The sequence below is a fragment of the Delphinus delphis genome, chromosome 17 (genome assembly GCF_949987515.2).
Source record: "Delphinus delphis chromosome 17, mDelDel1.2, whole genome shotgun sequence".
NCBI classification, from domain to species: Eukaryota; Metazoa; Chordata; class Mammalia; order Artiodactyla; family Delphinidae; genus Delphinus; species Delphinus delphis.
Window position 1 is genome coordinate 15,237,244 of NC_082699.1, and position 18,672 is coordinate 15,255,915.

Genomic DNA, 18,672 nt, shown 5'->3' on the forward strand with positions numbered 1-18,672 from the left:
CAGTTTATAATGTATCCTTACAGACTCTATAATACAGAGTGCTGTGTGATCCTTTGCATTTCTGGAACATGCATTAATTAATAAACAAAGATGGTTAAAAAAACTTGACCACAAATAATCTTGAATACCTAGGTGGTTCTAGTCTTCAGGATTAACTTCCTAAATAGTTCCTTGAATCATCCTCAATTTGCATTTAAAATAATCTACTCTGAACCACAATCCCAAATAACTAATCAAGATCTATCAAACACCGATTACGGTCAAATACCGATCACTGAAGGAGACTCAGAGTAATCATAACAACAACAGTGGACATTTAAGGAAACTGGGGCACAAGGTCGCGCTTGTTCAAGCGATGACGGTAGACCACAATCGTGGCTCTTAAGTGCTAGTCCCAACTGACCTCACAGAATGAAATAAATAAGTAAACCTCCTGCATTCAAGGAACTCCTGAGTTTGCCGGCACATAATATTAACAACCTCCAACAGAACATTCCACACATTTTTAGTGGATTCTCTAAGAAAGATCTTACAACCTTTCTTTCAAGACCATGGAAGATTTTATTTTATCCTTAAAACTGAAATGCCTTTTTCAAAAGACAAGTCTGTGGCTGGTGCTACATAAAATGTCATTAGTTACTTCAGCATGTGGTTTTCTTATCTTTCTTACTGAGAAACTTCTTAATGTGTAAGAGTGCGCTCAAATAGTACACACAGACTGACAAGGGATAGTCTTGCCTGGCCATCTCCACACTGACTGTCACTAACACCCCACTTCTTCTCAGGTTACTGAGACTCCTACTGGGAAGGAGGGTTCCCCACCTGTCTCAGGACCTAGAACTGGACCTTCAGGTCTGGCTCCCCACCTTATCTATCAGGGTCATCTGAAGAGTCTCTTTAAAAAAGCAGACACCCACCCACCCATACTTTTGAACATCACAATAAGACCTTGGAATGTCCATTTTGATAAGCGAGGTAGACTGTGCACTCTGAAATTTGGACTAGAGACTTAAGACTAAAAACTCTATCATCAGTGTTTCCAGCATATGAAAGGCAACACCTTTTAACAAAAAGCTGCCTTAATCTATAAAATGATCTGCTGAAGCAGCACCATTCTGGTGCTTTCAGAGAGAACCGTGTTAATTATTACCCATATCATGAGCAGCTTTCAGGGCTAACTCCCTAGAAATGTTTCTGGTAAAACAAACAGTCCAAAAATGTATGTCATTATCATTTAATCAAGAGTTCTACACAGTAAATACATGAATAGCAAAGAAAATAACAGGAAGAGGCCAAATTTTTTTTCTCTATTTGTTAAAAAAATAATTCTAGAATTTAAAGAAAAATTTTAGAAAGATTAATTAATGCCCTGCAATCCTTCTTAGTGATAAACAGAGAATCCTTTACCAGAAGATTTCTTTAAAACCACCTAATTCGTTTTGGCTTTATTAATAATTAAACCTTCTATTTGATCCTCACCACTCTTTGAGGCAAACAAGTATAATCCCCATTCAACAAAAACGGAAATTGGCACTCACACACATTAAATCACTTGCTCAAGGTGACAGGTCCAGCCACAGGCAGTATGTACTTAATCATTATTAAACTTATTTTTAAATCATACAAGATTTCCTCTGCTTTTAAAAAAGTCTATAAATTTTTATCAGAAAGTTCTTCTAAACATCTAACTAAAATCCCATCAGATATAATTTAGGAACCATATCTTTTGTGGATCTAAAGAACTGCTGCTCATCATATCTCATATTGAATCACTTCATGTATCTCGGAAACAATAAATCCTCCTTCCCCTCTTCTTTTAAAGGAAAGGACAGCAACACTTCAACTTAGCCTGTGACAGACGATGGTTGCCGAAGATGACCACATTTCTCATCCCACATGCTCTTCTTCTAATTCAACTTTTAACATACCTCCCGGGCTTCCCTGGTGGGGCAGTGGTTGAGAATCCTCCTGCCAATGCAGGGGAGACGGGTTCGGGCCCTGGTCCGGGAAGATCCCACATGCCGTAGAACAACTAAGCCCGTGCGCCACAACTACTGAGCCTGCACTCTAGAGCCCACGAGCCACATCTACTGAAGCCTGCGTGCCTAGAGCCCGTGCTCCGCAACGAAAGAAGCCACCTCAGTGAGAAGCCCGCACACCGCAACAAAGAGTAGCTCCAGCTCACCACAACTAGAGAAAGCCTGCACGCAGCAACGAAGATACAACACAGTCAAAGATAAATTTAAAAAAAAAAAAAATCCTCCCAAGGAGAGCTGGGATCTGGGGAGGCTTGTGACTAATGCCTAAGTGACTCTACGTGAATTCTGAGGTTAAGTCATCAGAGGAGATACAGCTTCCTTGGAACTCACTCTTTGAACCCCAGCCGCCATGCTGTTAGGAAGCCCAAGCAGATGCAAAGAGGCCATAAGTAGGTGTTCTAGCCTATAACTTAGCTGAGGTCCCAGCTAACAGCCTACATCAAACACCAGGCATGTAAGCGAGCAAGCCTTCAACTGATTCCAGTGCTGAGCCATTGACTCAGTCCTGGATCTGAGTCTTCCAAGCTGAGACACAGGACACCACGCAGTAGATAAACTCTGTCCATCATGCCTTTCCCCAACTTGATCACAACATTGGTGAGCAGAATGCCACCAAGTTTCGGCTGGTATACTATGCAGCAACAGTAAACAAAACTCTCTAATTCAGAACACAAGCAAGAAATGAAAAGGAGACAAAGAATAAGAAAGTTTTTTTCTGAAGGCTCAAAATAAATATCCCCAGTTCTGTGCTCTGAAGATTACTCACTTTACTGATAAGAGTCTGTCAGATTCTCACACAGATCTTACTAAAAGTGCATGTAAAATAAGAGGAATTAGAAACATACTATATAATATTTTCTATCTTCAACCTAAGCACGTCTCTCTTTAGAATGCCTCTTCTCCTCTCTGATGAAATCTCCATGAGCCCTTGAGGCTCAAATCAAACAGTACAGCAGCTTTCCTCATCTCACAAAATGAACTGTTTGCTTCTACAAAATGTCTGTCCAGCCCTTCTAATACAATTTTCTATTCTAAAGCATATATTGTACTGTAATTACTTGTCCACATGTCTCTTTCCTTCCCTAAACTGTGAGACCTTAGAGAATAGGGCCTATTTCTTTTTTAACCTTTGTGTTCCCAACTCCAAACCCACGGCAGGTAAAGTGCAGAAAATCAGTAAGGAGAAAATGGACTGTTATTTAAATTTAAAAAAAAAATTTTAAGCATACACACAGATACACAAAAAGTAACATCCAGTGAACAGACAGAAAAAGGCAAGTCTAGTAGTTAAGCTAGAGCTTGGTAGTGAGGGGTCTATGGTTTACAGTGATTTAGTGGCGAGACAAACAGATCATTATCTTAAATGATCTCATGGACACTGAGTGAATTTTAGCCCAAGTCAGTTTAGTAAATAAGGAAATACTATGCATTTTTAAAGTATCTTCTCCTAAATGACTAATGTTAAATTTTGAGGTGCTCAAAGGAATAAAAACCAGAACCAGAAAAATTAGATACACGAGACCTCATGTGCTGAATGTTTTGTACAGCCACTCTTTTACAGTAATACGACTTTCCTTATATTATTTTTGCCCACTCCCACCCCTTACCCCGGCCACCTATCCTTAATGTCCGTTTGGTTACATTTCAGAACTCCGAAGTACTTTCCTCCCAGTTGACCCAAACTGCTACCGTATCTGTTTGGGACGTAGCACAGAGCCACTGAGAAACAACCACAATACTGTCTGTCCAACCCTCTCCAACAGGCCAATGTTGTTTTTCCTTTTGTTTGTAATTTAGTTTGGTTTATTTTAATAAGCTCTTCAAGCACCTTCTGCAAGCTTGAGCAAAGACATTCATGAATTTATTTCTTTTAAACCACACTAATGTATTATTTACCTTTTTTATTACTTTAAGTACAGTTGACTTACGTTTCTACCACCAACACTGGTTTAAAAAAAAAAGCAGTACAATACTCATAAAATGACAAGAACAAGGAGGATATCCCTTAGTACATCTGTAAGACATTTCAGAAAAGTTTTGCAAACAACCAAAAATCAGAAACCGGGATTTCTGAGTCATTTAAATTCCAGTCCCCTCAAAACTGCCCTGATTTGTTAATTAAAAAGGCCTACGTACAGTCCCACTTTTCTTCCCATTGTTGACATCTCTCATGTGTCTCCTAAGCTGCCACACTCCAAAAAACCCCTGGAAACTATTGCCTCCATAATGTTACTCCAAAGAAGTATTTGATATAAAAGCTTTCTATTTAGCCAAGGGTGCTATGAAACGAATGTCTCGATCTCAGCCCCCCTCCTGTTCCTAAAACAGAAATCTACTACTTCCTAGGAGGAAAAAAGTCCTCAAACTCTCTGACTGTAAGCGTTCTCATAGGCGGGCATTACCTCTGTGCTTGCACCTCTCACGGCGTTACTTTTATGAATCTCCTTGTGATGCGTTTGTAGAAAGCATGTCTAGGCCCCAACTTACAGAGACTTCGGAAGGGGCAATGCCAAGGAAACAGCCTAAGATGCTACTATCTCAAGCAGTAGGTTCTCAACGGTTATGCTCTTCTTTAGCCCCAAATCCATTAACATATTTAACAATTTAATTTCTTAGCACTTCTGGAGAAACTGAAGTCTAAAAACTGAAAAGGCTGGTTGCACAACAATGTGAATGCACTTAACATTACTGAACTGTATACTTAAAAATGGGTAAGATGGTAAATTTTATATGCATTTTATCACAATTAAAATTTTTAATTAAAAAAAATAAACACTTTTTAAAAAGCCAACATCTAAAGAACCACAAAACCAACCAACAAGAACTAGGGGAATTTCTGAGTATTAACAGAGACTACAGAACCAAAGGCAACGGAGGAGCTTGGTCAGATCCTGGTTTGAAACCCACAGCTGTTAACAGTTTGGAGGTAACAGGGAAAATTGAAAGAAGACAGTTGATACTTGATGATATGTTTTCTTAGGTTTAAAACAAAGTTTTATTAGGTTTAATAGTTGTATTGTATGCTATTACCTAAGTAATGCCTTTATTTTACAGCGACGTGCTTTATGAATAAAGGGTCATCTGTACCTTACTTCCAAATAGTTCACGCCACACACACACACACATACACACACAAACACACACACACAGAGCGGGGAAAGAGGGAGAAAGAAAAAGCACACACAACACTGAAATAGCTGTTATTTAACCACTTGTTCTACCACGTTATGGAAGTATCACAGGAGCTAAGAAAAAGAGAGACATATGACACTGCCCATCCCAAAGCCCCGCCCTGCCTTTCCACTGGGGTTGTATACCGTTTCTACTACTTAATATATAATTGGTTGATGAAAGAATCTGAACAGATGACAGACAGATCACGTTCTGACTTATTCTGCAAATAAAATGACCCCACAAAGTAAAAAAATTACTGTTTAAATAGAGATTTGGGAAGAAAGTTGAGAATACTTTTCCAGGTCTTGTCACAAGTATATATTAATGTGTGGCCTGTAGGGGCTTCGTTCTTTTGATAGTTGTAGAATTTCATTACTTACCTATTGAGACATCAACCCGTCAAGTGATGCTTTCATTCTCTTTTTGATCACTTCTTCAATGGAAGTATTTAAGTGCCGACCCTACACTTTGCATTTGGTTTTGTTTTATTACCTTTCCAGAACTACTGAATTTCCCCAAGGTTTTCTTTACCTTTTTTCTCCTCTTTCCACTATAAACTGAGATTATTAATCCCTCTTCCCATTACAGTGTCAAAATATCCTGCAGGGGGAAAGTTAATAAGTCTAGGTGCAGAAAATGTTCAGTTTTACTGAGGCAACAATACCAAAAATGTAAGTCTTTATTGTTTCTGATTCAAAGGTAAGTGGACTTCCTTCTTGTTCTACAGAAAATTTTTTTGTAAAATCTGTAATCAATGTAATAAGCAACTGACTAATAATCTCTGGATATTGTTGGATTCCATCTCTCTTTTTGTTTTGATTGTACACTTTGCTGTTAACTGAGATCAATAATATAAACCCCCAGTAAACTGAGTTTTATATCAAAGAACTGCTTCTTAAATTTTAGGCTAACTCATTAGTTTTCTCTAGGCAAATCAAAGAGCATGAGCTTGCGTGGTCAACACATGTTTTCAGCAGGCCAGGAAGAACAGACTGACAGGTACAAAGGCTCATGCAAAGAGAAGAAATGGGGGAAACGGCTTTGTGGCAGACCCATCTAGTAAGCGTCTGGGAATGTCATTCTGTAGTGAGTGGGGGGACTTTTATTATTATAAAAGGGATATTTTGGAAAGATCAGTCTATTGACTTACAGTACAGAAGGAGAATTGAAGTCAGCCCAAACTACGGTTTAAAAAGGAAAGACTTTAAGCTGCTCTGTATACTATTTGGGAGGAGAGGGAAAATGAATGAAAAAATACATATATGTGGCCTTCCCTGGTGGCACAGTGGTTAAGAATCCGCCTGCCAATGCAGGAGACACGGGTTCGAGCCCTGGTCCAGGAAGATCCCACACGCCGCGGAGCAACTAACCCCATGCGCCACAACTACTGAGCCTGTGCTCTAGAGCCCGCAAGCCACAACTACTGAGCCCACGTGCCACAGCTACTGAATCCCGAGTGCCTACAGCCCGTGCTCCGCAACAAGAGAAGCCACCACAGTGAGAAGCCCGCGCACCTCAATGAAGACCCAATGCAGCCAAAGATAAATAAATAAAACAAATTTATTTTAAAAAATACATATATGTGTATACATATACACACACAGAGACATATAGACTCCATCCTTACTATTTCCCCCAATTTTAGCAAACCCATAAGAAAACAGGTACCATTCCCTGTTGTACCTGTATCATTCACACAATAAGCCAGTGCATATAATCATTTTAAGCACATTTATAGAACACAACAGAAATTTTAATGCCAGATTTGTCAGAGCATTTTACTTGATGGTTTTTCTCCTTGATGTTAAACTCTAAACAATGTGTATCAAAACTTGTAATGTGTTTTACTAACATGTTATGGCCCTCCGTTTATTCATTTAAACCTTCCCCAAAAAGTCTGTGTAAGTTGCCTATTCCACTTAAAGTAACAAGTACTGTAAGTTGACTACTTGGTTTGGTCAAGCTGATAAACTAATATAATAGTCCATCCTTAAAAATCTTTCAAGCTGCAAGGGCATGTATTTGCTACTCTGGATTTACTCTATATATACCTTCATTAATTTACAGATTTCAAGCAAGGCTACTCTTCTGCATTGATGTTTTCCATCTGCGTGGTCCTAACCTCTTTAGCCTGGACTCAATGCAGCAACTCCTCTATGGGCCGCCCCCAGATTCTTTCTGAATGCCTTTCCTTTTCTTTTTCCTCATTATACACTCAATCCCTTTCTCCAAGAGAGTAAACATCTATGAACCGTTGAGGCAAGCCCAGAAAACCTGGGATGAGGCTGCTAGAGACACCTGAACCTCACTGGGAAATTTCTTGAGTAGGGAATGAAGAGGGCCTCCATAACGAGGAAACCCCTCTCTATCCCTTGGTGCAAAGGCACTGGCTTCCCTCACTCATCTGAGGGCCAGGCCAGGTGAAGGCAAGGAGCTCAGCCTCTGAAAATCACAAGCCCCAGAAGGCCTTCCCTTGTCCTACCTGCCACTGGGTGGAGTAGTCCCCTCACTTCTCACCTGAAAAGGGGAAGAGAATCCCCCATTTGCTCAGTCTGGTAATACAGAGCACTGGGGTGGAAGGGCTGCGGGGCTCCGTGGTGCCTGAAGGGAGCGGGCCATCAGCACCACAGACCTGGTCCAGAATTAAGGATGCAGCTCATCAGGAGACTCTACACGTGGGAGCCGGCCAGCTCCTGGTGCGAGAGCAGGATGCAGACAACTACCATGAAGGAGAGCTTCTGGGGCCTCAATGTCCTGGGACCAGCTCCACCTACCACAGGCTCTCCCTTCTCTCCCCACCACAGGGTCCGGGCCTGCCTCCAGTAAGCACGAGAAGAGGCAGGGAGCAGCCGAGGCCCTCTCCTCCAGGGGTCCCAGCTGGCCCCACGGCCTGCACTGCACACAGGGCCAGGCCATATGTGCCCAGTGCAGCTCCATCCTGCCCCAGCCTTCACTCAACTCGAGCCAGCAAATCTGGGCTTCCCTCGGTCTCCTGACTCTCTTTTCTCCTGAATGCTTTTTCTCAAAGTGAGATATTTACTATCACGATGAGGTCATCAATGATTAAGAGAATGCTGTTGTTACGATGTGAGTGCCCTTTACCCAGAGAAGGCAAACGCTCCAGTTTTGTTTTCTAACGTCCTTCAATGTCCAGGCATTCTGTTGACTTTTGTCGCTGTCAGTTGTCACTGTCAATATGTTCAGGACACAGTGAATATCATGTCATTTTCTTGTGTTATACTTAACAGCTTAAAGCCTTTAATTTATTAAAATTCTTAACTGTACACACCTCTTGTTTAAAATACAAGGTAGTACAGCATAAATAGATCTTTATATAACTTCCAGTCCCGTCACTAGATTTTACTTATACTTACTATCTGTTTATTTAGAAAAGACTCTGGTGGTACTAGAATACAATAAAATGACATTTATTAATGCAATAAATATTTCTATACCACACTTTTACAGAAAAATCTTAAGGAATCAAGATATTCATACATCTTACTTAAAACAGCAATAAGAACACTACACAAGTCTCAAAACAGAAATACAGAAATTGAAAACACAATACACTACCAGAAACTCCAAAGAGGTGGGCATTCCTAAGGCTTTAGGAATTGGTTAAAATTTCAGCCATCTTAAATCACCTTAATATTTCCAACTTATAACCATTTTGACCACTTAAATCTAATGAACACTTTCAAGACATCTAACATGATAGAGTCTGTAACAATATCCTTAAACAGGGAAGAAAGAGAATACAGCAAAGCTAGGGAACGTAATCCTCAATACTATTAGACAACAGAGGCTCAGTACCCCCGGTCGGCTGGACCACAACCTTGTGCAGCAACTAACTTCGAACAACAAATCAGCCAGTTACTGCGCCAGCCTGTTACGTGATCTGTCCTCAACCTAACGGCTTCCTTAACAAACAGCCAGCTTCTTCACCAAGTGCTGTGAGCAGAGCAAATCTGTTAGATAAAGAGGGAAACTGCAGATCATGATCAGACTCGAAATACTTAACGAAAAACTAATGATAGCAACACACTCCCCATAATCTTGATTGTGTTCCTTCCCTGCCACCCATCTTCCATCTTCAACTTTGGGGGGCGGGAAACAACCCAGCAACAACCACCGAGAAAGCCAGGTAAGAAGGATAAATGGAGGCAGAGAAAAGTCTACAAAGATTTATACCCAACTGAGGCAGTCCAAAGTTGTGCTATTATTTATCACTCCATCCTCACTTCGAAGGCCCGGTCTCCGAGCACAGCACACCAGACCCGATGTCCACAACAGGCCGCAGGCACAAGGTGGCAGGTACAGGACACAGAATCGCCTCCAGGACCCGCAGGCCCCCACTGCCCAGCTCCCTAACTACCACAACCAGCTTCTGTAATGTCAAGAAATGCTGTTATGTTAAATTGGTAGAAATTCATACACTTCTGACATTGAGATTTTTTTAGTCAGGAACTTCCATATCCCCTATTTAGGAATCAAAAATACCTGTGAAAGAATTCACCACCTATGTTCCAACAATAACCAGAGGTGATTACCTAACAAACATATTTATGAAAAAAAATCTATTTTTAAATATATGTATACAAGCACATTAAAAATGTATGTTTAAAAATATGTTTTCCAAGTAACTAAATTTTCCATTTAGTTTGACTCTAGAAATGACTCAAGTAAAGCTATAGGTTCCTCTAAAATATGCAATTCAATGTTCAATTTACATTTTGACAATAACTGAAAAGCTTTTCATTATTAAGCATATTAACAAGAGAATTAAAAATGTTAAGCTAAATTAATATTAAATATTCCTACAAATGCTACTGTACCACCGAAGGTAAGGAAAGTCACTTCATCTTTGATTCCTGAGCTGATTTTATAAGTGGGAGCCATCTGCCAGAAAAGACCATCCTCATTAGATGGGTGCTTCCAGGGACAGAAATCAGGCAGCAACAACAGCAGCTCCCAGAACCCCCTCACACCCCGCAAGCCTTGGAAGATGTGGGGTCACATTTCCTGTGGACCCACTAAATGAATAATAGAAAATACCATGCCTTATATTTTCATCTCTGACAACAGGGCTTCAGACCCGGCAGCTGGAACACTAAAAGCAGTGCATTGCTGATCCCCACACGTGCACAGGTGAAAGAGTTCCCTGAAAGCTCTCCCCGCTCCCTGCAAACAATTGAGCAGACAGAAGAATTCCACAAATAGCAGAGCAGAAGTCAGATGACTGAATATATTACCAGCCTCCTTTGGGGACTACAATATCTCAACACTGAGTCACCCATGCTACACGGGTTGCAAAAAACCCTGCAAAACATACATCACACAATTACCACCTAACGGTTAAACGTGCTAGAATTAAATATACATTAAAGGAACAAGAAGCCGAATGTCTACACCAGTGCTTCATTGGTCCTAAACCTCTATCTAGAGGGCTGTCTCCATCTCTTTTCTACCTCTCACCCACAATGGAGTTTTCTCAAGCTTATTTTCTGAGCTTCTGATTGTGAGAAACAATAGGCAACTTGAATGTGCTTTTTCAAAATACACTCCTACCCCTTTTTCCTTTCCCTTTCCCTAGTGGAGAATGATGGATCTGTGTTATCTCCGCAAAGCACTGGATGGGACACATCCACATGAGGCTGCGAGGAAGTGCGGCCGACCGACCATCTAACAAGAACACAAGTTAAGAGGGCAGGGCTAAGGGGCAACGTTGGCCTGGATGCAAATTACTCTCCAGCACTCGGGCTGTGTGACCTTTGGCAAGTTATGTGACAGCTCTGCGCCCCCACTTCCTGAACTGTGAAAGAGGAATGACAACAAGAGCGCCTCCATCACTGTCTTACAGTGAGAACCAGACAGGAGTATATAGCAAGGGCACCTTATTAGCAGGGCCCCAGGTTTTGAGTGGGCACTCAGTAAACGTTACCTGTTTTGACTTCATCCATTACCATTCTTACTTTTTGAAAATTAAAAGACAAGAAAGAATCCTGCAATTTAGGAACTGTTAAATTCTGGGCCGATGACTAAAAAATCTGGAGACTGCTTATAGATCTTAAGATAAGTATCGACTGTCCAGGTACAGGCTTGCCCTGAGGCAAGGGTTTGGGAGACACAGGCGTACAGAATTTGCAGGACTGGATCTATTCAAACCTATTCATCCTTTTTACAAACCAAACAACCAGACTGAGAGCCTTCTAACGACCTGCAAACATATGTTTTATCAGATTCCAACCAGGAAGACGTTCTCAGACTCACCATTCCCTCTGATATTTATGATTTGTTTCCCCACCCATTGGTCAAGGTTAATTTTTTCCCTGAAGTTTTGCTCAGAGGCACAACTTAAACCCCTTTGGTCTTCATCTCCTCCTGGAAAATGAAGGTAACCTCTACTTCACAGGATTGTGGCAAGAAGGAAGGAATGGAGCACACCTCAAAAAGCCCCTAATAGGCTGTTGGCACTCAGTGACAGCTGCTCTTATCATTTCAGTTGTTCTATTGCTGCTCTCCCAATACAGACATTTTAGTCAAGAGCCAGAATGAGTTACGTCTAGAAAAACTGACAACCACAGCAGAATACCTGTGAAAGGCTATGCAAGGGAGTTTTCCATCCTTTAGAAACCTACAGTGGTAAGGCCCAGGGTACGTTAGCCTTAAAGGCAGCAACAAGGCACAGACAATCCACAGAAATCAGAGGTCACTGACTGCCTGTCACCTTCATCCAACTATACGTTGCCACCTGGACCACACATAACATGATTTCAGGGGAAATAAAAACAAAACTAATGATAAATATTCATACCTTCATTAAACGAAATCTATTTAATAATAAGCTAATCAGTCAAGGGAACATTTAACAACCTTTTTGTTATAAACATTACAATCCTATTTTCAGGGGGGAAAAAAACCCAAACCCAAATCAAAGCAGAATTATCTAGCTTATGTAATTAAAATTAACACATTAAAAGAAAAGATCTTTAGTATGAAAGCAAACTGAAAATTAAGGTGAACACATCCCTTTCCACCCTTCCCCCACCAAAACAAATCATCACCCACTGTGTGTTCCCCCTTTAATCACAGGTTTGCAATGGATGGTTTATACTATAAAAGGAAACTGCCAAAGCTGAGACACTCAAAACTCAACAAATAACTGAACAAACAAATGAAACAATGGTTAAATGAGGCAAGGATGCAAAAACAGGATCTAAAAAGCCCAAAATGAGAGTTAACCTGGCCATGAGGAACTCCATCAGGAACTCTTAACAGTTCACAATTGGCTGCCTAAAAAAACATAAATTCTGACAGGATTAACATGCTAACTTCAATTCTCCATGCACCTACCAACTGACACCCAAAGTAAAAACTGTTCTTTCTTTCAGATCCTGTAAGTATTAATAACTATTTAATTACTGCTAATAATGTCTACCTATAAGTAGCTCTCATCTCTTACTTTCTTAAAATTAAGATTCTATGTCCAAAAGCCTCAAAAGCAGGTAAGTCAAACACTGCCATAGGTTCCCTGCTTATTTAATTCTTCTCTAGAAATTTCCAACTAGAGAAACAACTGAAAAGTGTCCTAGAGTCAATGTTTCCACAATTGCATTATATCATCATAGCCACTGGAAGCCAGAAATGTGGTCACTGATGAACATTTCATAGGATAAACACATAAAATCTTTACCCTAACAGCCAAGAGTATTATGATTTAACTGCAGACCATGTAGTCGTTTAATTTCAGATACCTTCATAGCACAACCTTTAAGATTTCCACTTTTTCATAATCACCCTCGCCTCAAGTTTTGTAACAGCTAGGAAAACTACATACGTTTCTAAAATATCCACAAAAGTCACATTCTCACCTCTGTTTCAAAATTAGTATCTAGAATCCATAAAGTATGTGTTTTCTTTATACTGTCTGAATTGAGGGCCTGTGACACTAAAACCATATTGTACGGCTTTTCCAGACATTACTTTCAACAGACTTTAAGGAGTAATATGACATAATATTCTTTCTACAGTTAACAATTCATAAACCCTTCTACAAGCCTGTAAAAAACAAAAAAGGAAATAAACACAAATGCCAAAAGCTTTTTTGTTTAGAAAACAAGGCATAGAGGTAAAATTAGCCTGCAATACGAAAGTGTATAAAAAAACTGAGTGGGGGGGGTTGTTCTGTTTCCCTTAGTTTTCGTTATTAGTATGTAAACATAGTCTGATTATTTCATAGGGGGAGAGATCCTGATTCGCTGCTCATTTTATGATTTACTGCAATAAAAGACCAACACCTTAAAGCAACTGACTTATTTTCTCCCTCCTATTCTCTTAATTTAAAATTGATAGAGCATGTAATAACATAAATTGCCAAACAAAACTATAAACACAAAACATTGAAAAGCTAACAATTTCTTAAATAGCAGTTTTGCTATAAAAATAGTGAAGCATTAATTATGCATTTAAATAATTTCAATCATGACATAATAATGGTCAAAATATCAAATAAGGACACACTGTGCATTTCAGAAAACTAATCTTCTAGAAAAATTGTTTAAAGAGCCCCCCTTTGTTTTGGTACCCAACGTCCTAATGACTGCTTAAAAGCATCCCTTTTAAACTCAATTCAATACAATTTTTCCTAAGAAATCCAAGCTGTCAACTTATGGGTCACATTTCAACCTGATGTGATTTGAAACAGCTAAGGTACTGAATCCTTAAATATAGGGTGTGTAACGAAAGCACTGTTCATAGGTCCTTGCTTCTGAGGCTTCCAAAGCTTTAATAAGATACAACTAAAGATAAAGCCAACCAAGGAGCACTGCCCCTTTATGCGCTCACACAGCAGCCCAAGTTCCCCTCTGATCTTCACATTTTAGGTTTCTAGTAAAACGCACCTCTAACACTGAGCAAAGGTCATGTAAATTATATTTAACCAATGAAGGGTTAAAATCAGAGCTAAACTATCTAAAAAATATTAAATTCATAATTGGTAAGCTCTTTTCTAACCTCTGCTTCAGTATCCTGACATCTAAAACTCCTCTGTTAAGACTGAAATTCCCTGGAGGAAGAAGGCTCAGATCCAGTCTGAGAGCACACAATGGAATCACAGCTGACGATGCACATCTTTTTCTAGATGTCTCCATATGCTTGAGAGGTTTTCTTTCCCCCTAGCAGGCATTAGGGGACTTGCTACTCACTGCCACCAAGAATCTGAGAACATTCTCAAGGATTATTGTAGAGAAGGAGTAAAATAATGTGTTGCTCTTGAGCATACAAAAGACACATGTTAGAGTGGCCTTCAGTAGCTAAATTAACTAATGACGGGGCGGTTTTGAATGTTGTCAAATTTTGAACGTTGTTTAATTTATAGTACTCCCTACTTCTAGCAGCTAAATGTTTATCTTCACAGTTTTTACTATTTTATCACTAAAATAACACCTCAAGGGCTAGAGCAAAATGCAATTAATTTTTGTCTATATGGACACTTACAATTATACTGGATGGGAATTCATGGTAAATACTGTTCCCTAAAACTATAGACCCCTCAATTCTTTCTTAGTAACCCAGTATTATTAAAAGCTCAAGAAACCAGTATACATAAGTATCATGCACATAAAATGCCTCAAAAAAACAAAACAAATCCCTCCCAAGATTAAATTCAGGGGATACTCATCACAAAATGAACAGATGTATTCTCACGCTAATATTATTCATTCTTTGAACTCCCAAAGATTCTACAAATTCCAGTTGGAAAAAGGAGCCTTGCTGCTGTCAATGTGCACTAACCTCCCCAACAAAGAACAGGAGCACGCACAAGCACACGCACACACACACACACGCGCGCGCGCGCACGCACACACACACACACACACACACACACACACACACACACAGCATCGCAGCAGCAGCTGCTGTCTTTTTAAAACACTGCTATTCCTGCAGAGCAACCTGTGATCTTTACAGAGAACCGAAGACCTATCCTCCCTATTCTGAAAAGTCAAGAGTTGAGGAAGTCACTAGACTGTAGCCAACAAACAGTGTAAAATAACCAAAGATGTCTCCTAACCTTGCAAAAACCAAAAAAGTACCCACACACTGTACCATTCAGTTGTGTTTAAGCAAACTAAAATAATTTATTTTGAAGAATCTTTTGTGTGGGAGTAATCTGACAAACTACATTTTACTCTCTTTCTGTAGACAAATATTCTTTGACCAGCTTGTTCCTTAAATACCAACGCTTTAGGTTTCAAACAGTGATGCTTTGGTTCCTAACTTCATTTTGTTTACTTAAGAAAGAGCAAAAAAACAGAAAACATAAAATGCATACCATAAACCACAACTTTTTTTTTAAATGTCATCCCAAACACCGAACTTCCAAGTGTACTTTGGAAACTGGCGCTCTAGTTAATCAGGGAACCAGTAAAGCCATTACAAACAATGATGCTTTACACTCCCAATAATCAACTGACGTGAGTTTTTCCCGATGCCTTCGTTTTCAGAGAACCCTTTCAAATTTCATTGTCCCCACGCTGGAGTAGCTGAGTGAAACTGAGATAGAGATAAACAGATAACTCCTATGATCCTCAGCACGTAAACCGAGCGCTGGGGTCCAGAACGCGATCACTACAATATATGCCATTTTAGAAACGGGCCTCGGACAGTTACTGCCACATCTTAAGTGCCTTTTAGACTTCGTCGTGTCTAAGACAACGTCTCTGGTGGTACCAGAGATACACAATATCTCGTGCAAACTACGTTGCCTCCCCCGGTCAGAGCCCCCGTAAGTGACGCTACCCCACAGATCTAGGAGCGGGTGACCAGGGATGTGCAAGAGTGGAGAGCTCTTGGCGTCTCCATGACTCCCCCGCCCCGCGCGCAACTCCTCTCTAACTGGTCCGGAAGAAGCCCCGCCCCCTCCCTTCCTCCAGCCCCCGCGATTGGCTTATCGACACCCGGCAGGTCAGTTCCCTGCCTTCGATTGGCTCACTGTCCCATCACTCACACGCAGCGAGATTCGGGTCGGTGGGAGGGGAAGGCGTTGGAGGAGGTGGAGTGGGAGTGGGATTAGAGGACGAGGTGGCGGAGGAGGGCGTTCAGGCTCGGTCCCCGGTTTAGGAAAGTTTCCCCTACCAGTGACAGACCCGGACGGCGCTAGGCCCGGTCCACCTCCGGGCCGGTGCAGGGCGCTCGGATCCCCGATTCCCGCCCCTCGGTCCCGCAGGCCCCGGAAACCACTAGGGGGAGGGGGAAGAGGGAGGGACCAGTTAACCAGGGACCGACCCACCCCCGATCTCGGAAGAGGCGCCTCCGGGACTCCCCGGAGGGGCGAGGGGCGGGGGGCGGGGAGCTCCTGCGCGCAGCGAAGACCCTGACCCCCTCCCCCAGCAGCCCCCGGAGGCCCGAGAAAGAAGTGTCCCCAGGCCCGGGGCGTGACCGTCGCGAGCCGGCCGGGAGGGCCCCTCCCGCTTCCCGCCTGGGGGCCCTGAGGGCCTGTCCCTTCAGGGGCGGGGAGATGGGGGAGAGAAAAGGGGGCGCTGGCGAGCCAACCCGGAACCTCCCGGACCGCCTCCCGCCCCCAGCCCCGGCCCCTGCGCGCCTCCTGCACACACGCCCGCACCCAGAAAGTTAAGTCAGGGGCGAGCCGGGCTCGGCGCCGCCGCGGTCCGGCCCCCGGCTCCCCGCCCCCACCGCGGCCCGGCCTGCGCGGCCCGAGCGCGCCGCCCGCCCCGCCCGCCCCAGCTCCTTCCCGTCCGCCCGCGGCGCCCGGCGCCCCTCGCCCCCAACCCCCGGCGCTGACACGGGCCCGGCCCGGCTGCCGGGCCGCGGATCCCCTCCTCCCGGCGTCTCACCCAGCTGGCCGCCCCTGACACGGCGCTTCACCTTCACACACCCCCGAGCACTTCCCAAGTCCTGCCTCCCCTCGCCCGGCTCCCACCCTGCGCAGCAGTCGCTCCGCGTTTCCATGAAAGAATGCACCTTCGGCTTCACCTTTCCGTCCCTGCCTCGCGTCCCCCGAGGGCGCAGGAGACGCGCTCCTCGCCGACCCGCACCGGGCAGGGCGGCGGGCGTCTCGCTCCTCGGGCGGGCGCCGCGCCCGCGCCCCCGGCCTCCCCGCCGCGCCTCGGCTCTCACCTCTCGCCGGCGCCGCGGGCTGCAGCCTCCGCCCGCCTCGCGCTCCGGGACTCGTCTCCCGAGCTCTGGCAAAGCGCTGGAGCGCCTCCTTTCTCTCCCAGGGACTCCGCGTCTCCCTGCCGCTTCCCGCCCTCCCCACCCCCCAAGCCCCAACTCCCCAGCCTCGCGGCGCCTCCGGGATGCAACTCGCGTTTTCCGCGCACCGGGGCAGCGGTCGCCGCACACAAAACAGCCCTCTCGGCGGCGCGCGGCTCTGCCCGGCTCGGCGCAGGAAGGGCAGACGCGGCCGGGGGTGGGGACGCGGCGCCCCCCGCCCGCCGCCCGCCTCCCGCCCGCCCTCGCGGCCCCCAGGGAAGGCGCGGTTACCGGCTCGGGTCGGTCACGCCGTCAGGTGCCGGCTGCCGTCGGCGCTGACCTTCGCCGCCGAAGCTGTGGCTGAGGCTGCGGCCGCCATGTTCCCGTGTTAATAACTGCTGCCTGGTTGTTTATTTCAATGGAGATCCTCCCCCAACTCCCTCCTCCTCCTCCTCCTCCTCCGCGTCTCCGCACTTGCCGAGAGAGACACAGACCGCGCAGAGCTCGCGATTAGGGGAGGGGGCTCGGGAGCCAGGCAGTCCCTCCCCCCTCCTCCCTGGCCGTGGCCGCAGCCAAGTCCTGTCACTGGGGAAAGAACGGAGCGGAAACTTGCGTCCCGCGCCCCCGGGGAGGGGGCAAAGGTGGACGGAGGGTTCTCCGGGGAGCAGACCCTGGCCGCGGGGTCCGCAGCATCTCCGTCGGCGGAGTCCTCTAAGAAGGCGACCTGGGGAGAGGTGAAGAGTGAGGAGAGAAAGGAGAGGGGACAAAATGGGTGACTGTGGTAGAGGGAGGGTGACCTATGGGTGACTGGAAGTGAAGGGAGAGTAAACAGATGACTCCATGGCAGGGCAAAGGGCAGTGCCAAAAAGAACGAGTGGATGGGACAGGCCGGGGCTGCAGAGTGGAGGCAGTGGGATCTTGGGGCTGCAGACGGCGGGGCAGATGCCCCCGCACGAAGATCGGAGAGAGCCCAGTGCCAGGTTCGCCCCGGGAGGAACCTCCTGCCCGCACTCCGCCCGGGCCCCTCGGCCAGCAGCCTGCACCCCTAGGGCGCACCTCGCACGCCCGCGTCTGCTGCTGCGCCCTGGAGGCGCCCGTCGTCCATCAATTCAACCTCGGCCCCTAAGACGATAGGCTTCTCCAGTTGCAGCCGCATCTGAAGAGGGGATGGAGTGGCGCGACCGTGCGAGGCGAGCTTAAAAGGGTGCCACCCAGCAATTGCATGATAAAGCAAAAGGACACA

At 44.4% G+C, this 18,672-nt stretch overlaps 1 protein-coding gene across 4 annotated transcripts in view; it reads right to left on the reverse strand.

Moving 5' to 3' along the window:
* Window positions 1-18,297, reverse strand: part of NCOA2 (nuclear receptor coactivator 2) — a 271,269-nt gene extending 252,972 nt beyond the window's left edge. For 2 of the 4 annotated variants that reach the window (XM_059994746.1, XM_059994747.1), the window contains exon 1: window positions 17,721-18,296. The gene's annotated coding sequence lies outside the window, so the exon portion shown is untranslated. Of the gene's footprint in view, window positions 1-17,354; window positions 17,491-17,720 lie in introns of those variants that run through there. The other 2 variants (XM_059994742.1, XM_059994744.1) reach the window with 2 other exon arrangements.
* Window positions 18,298-18,672: the final 375 nt, after the last annotated feature.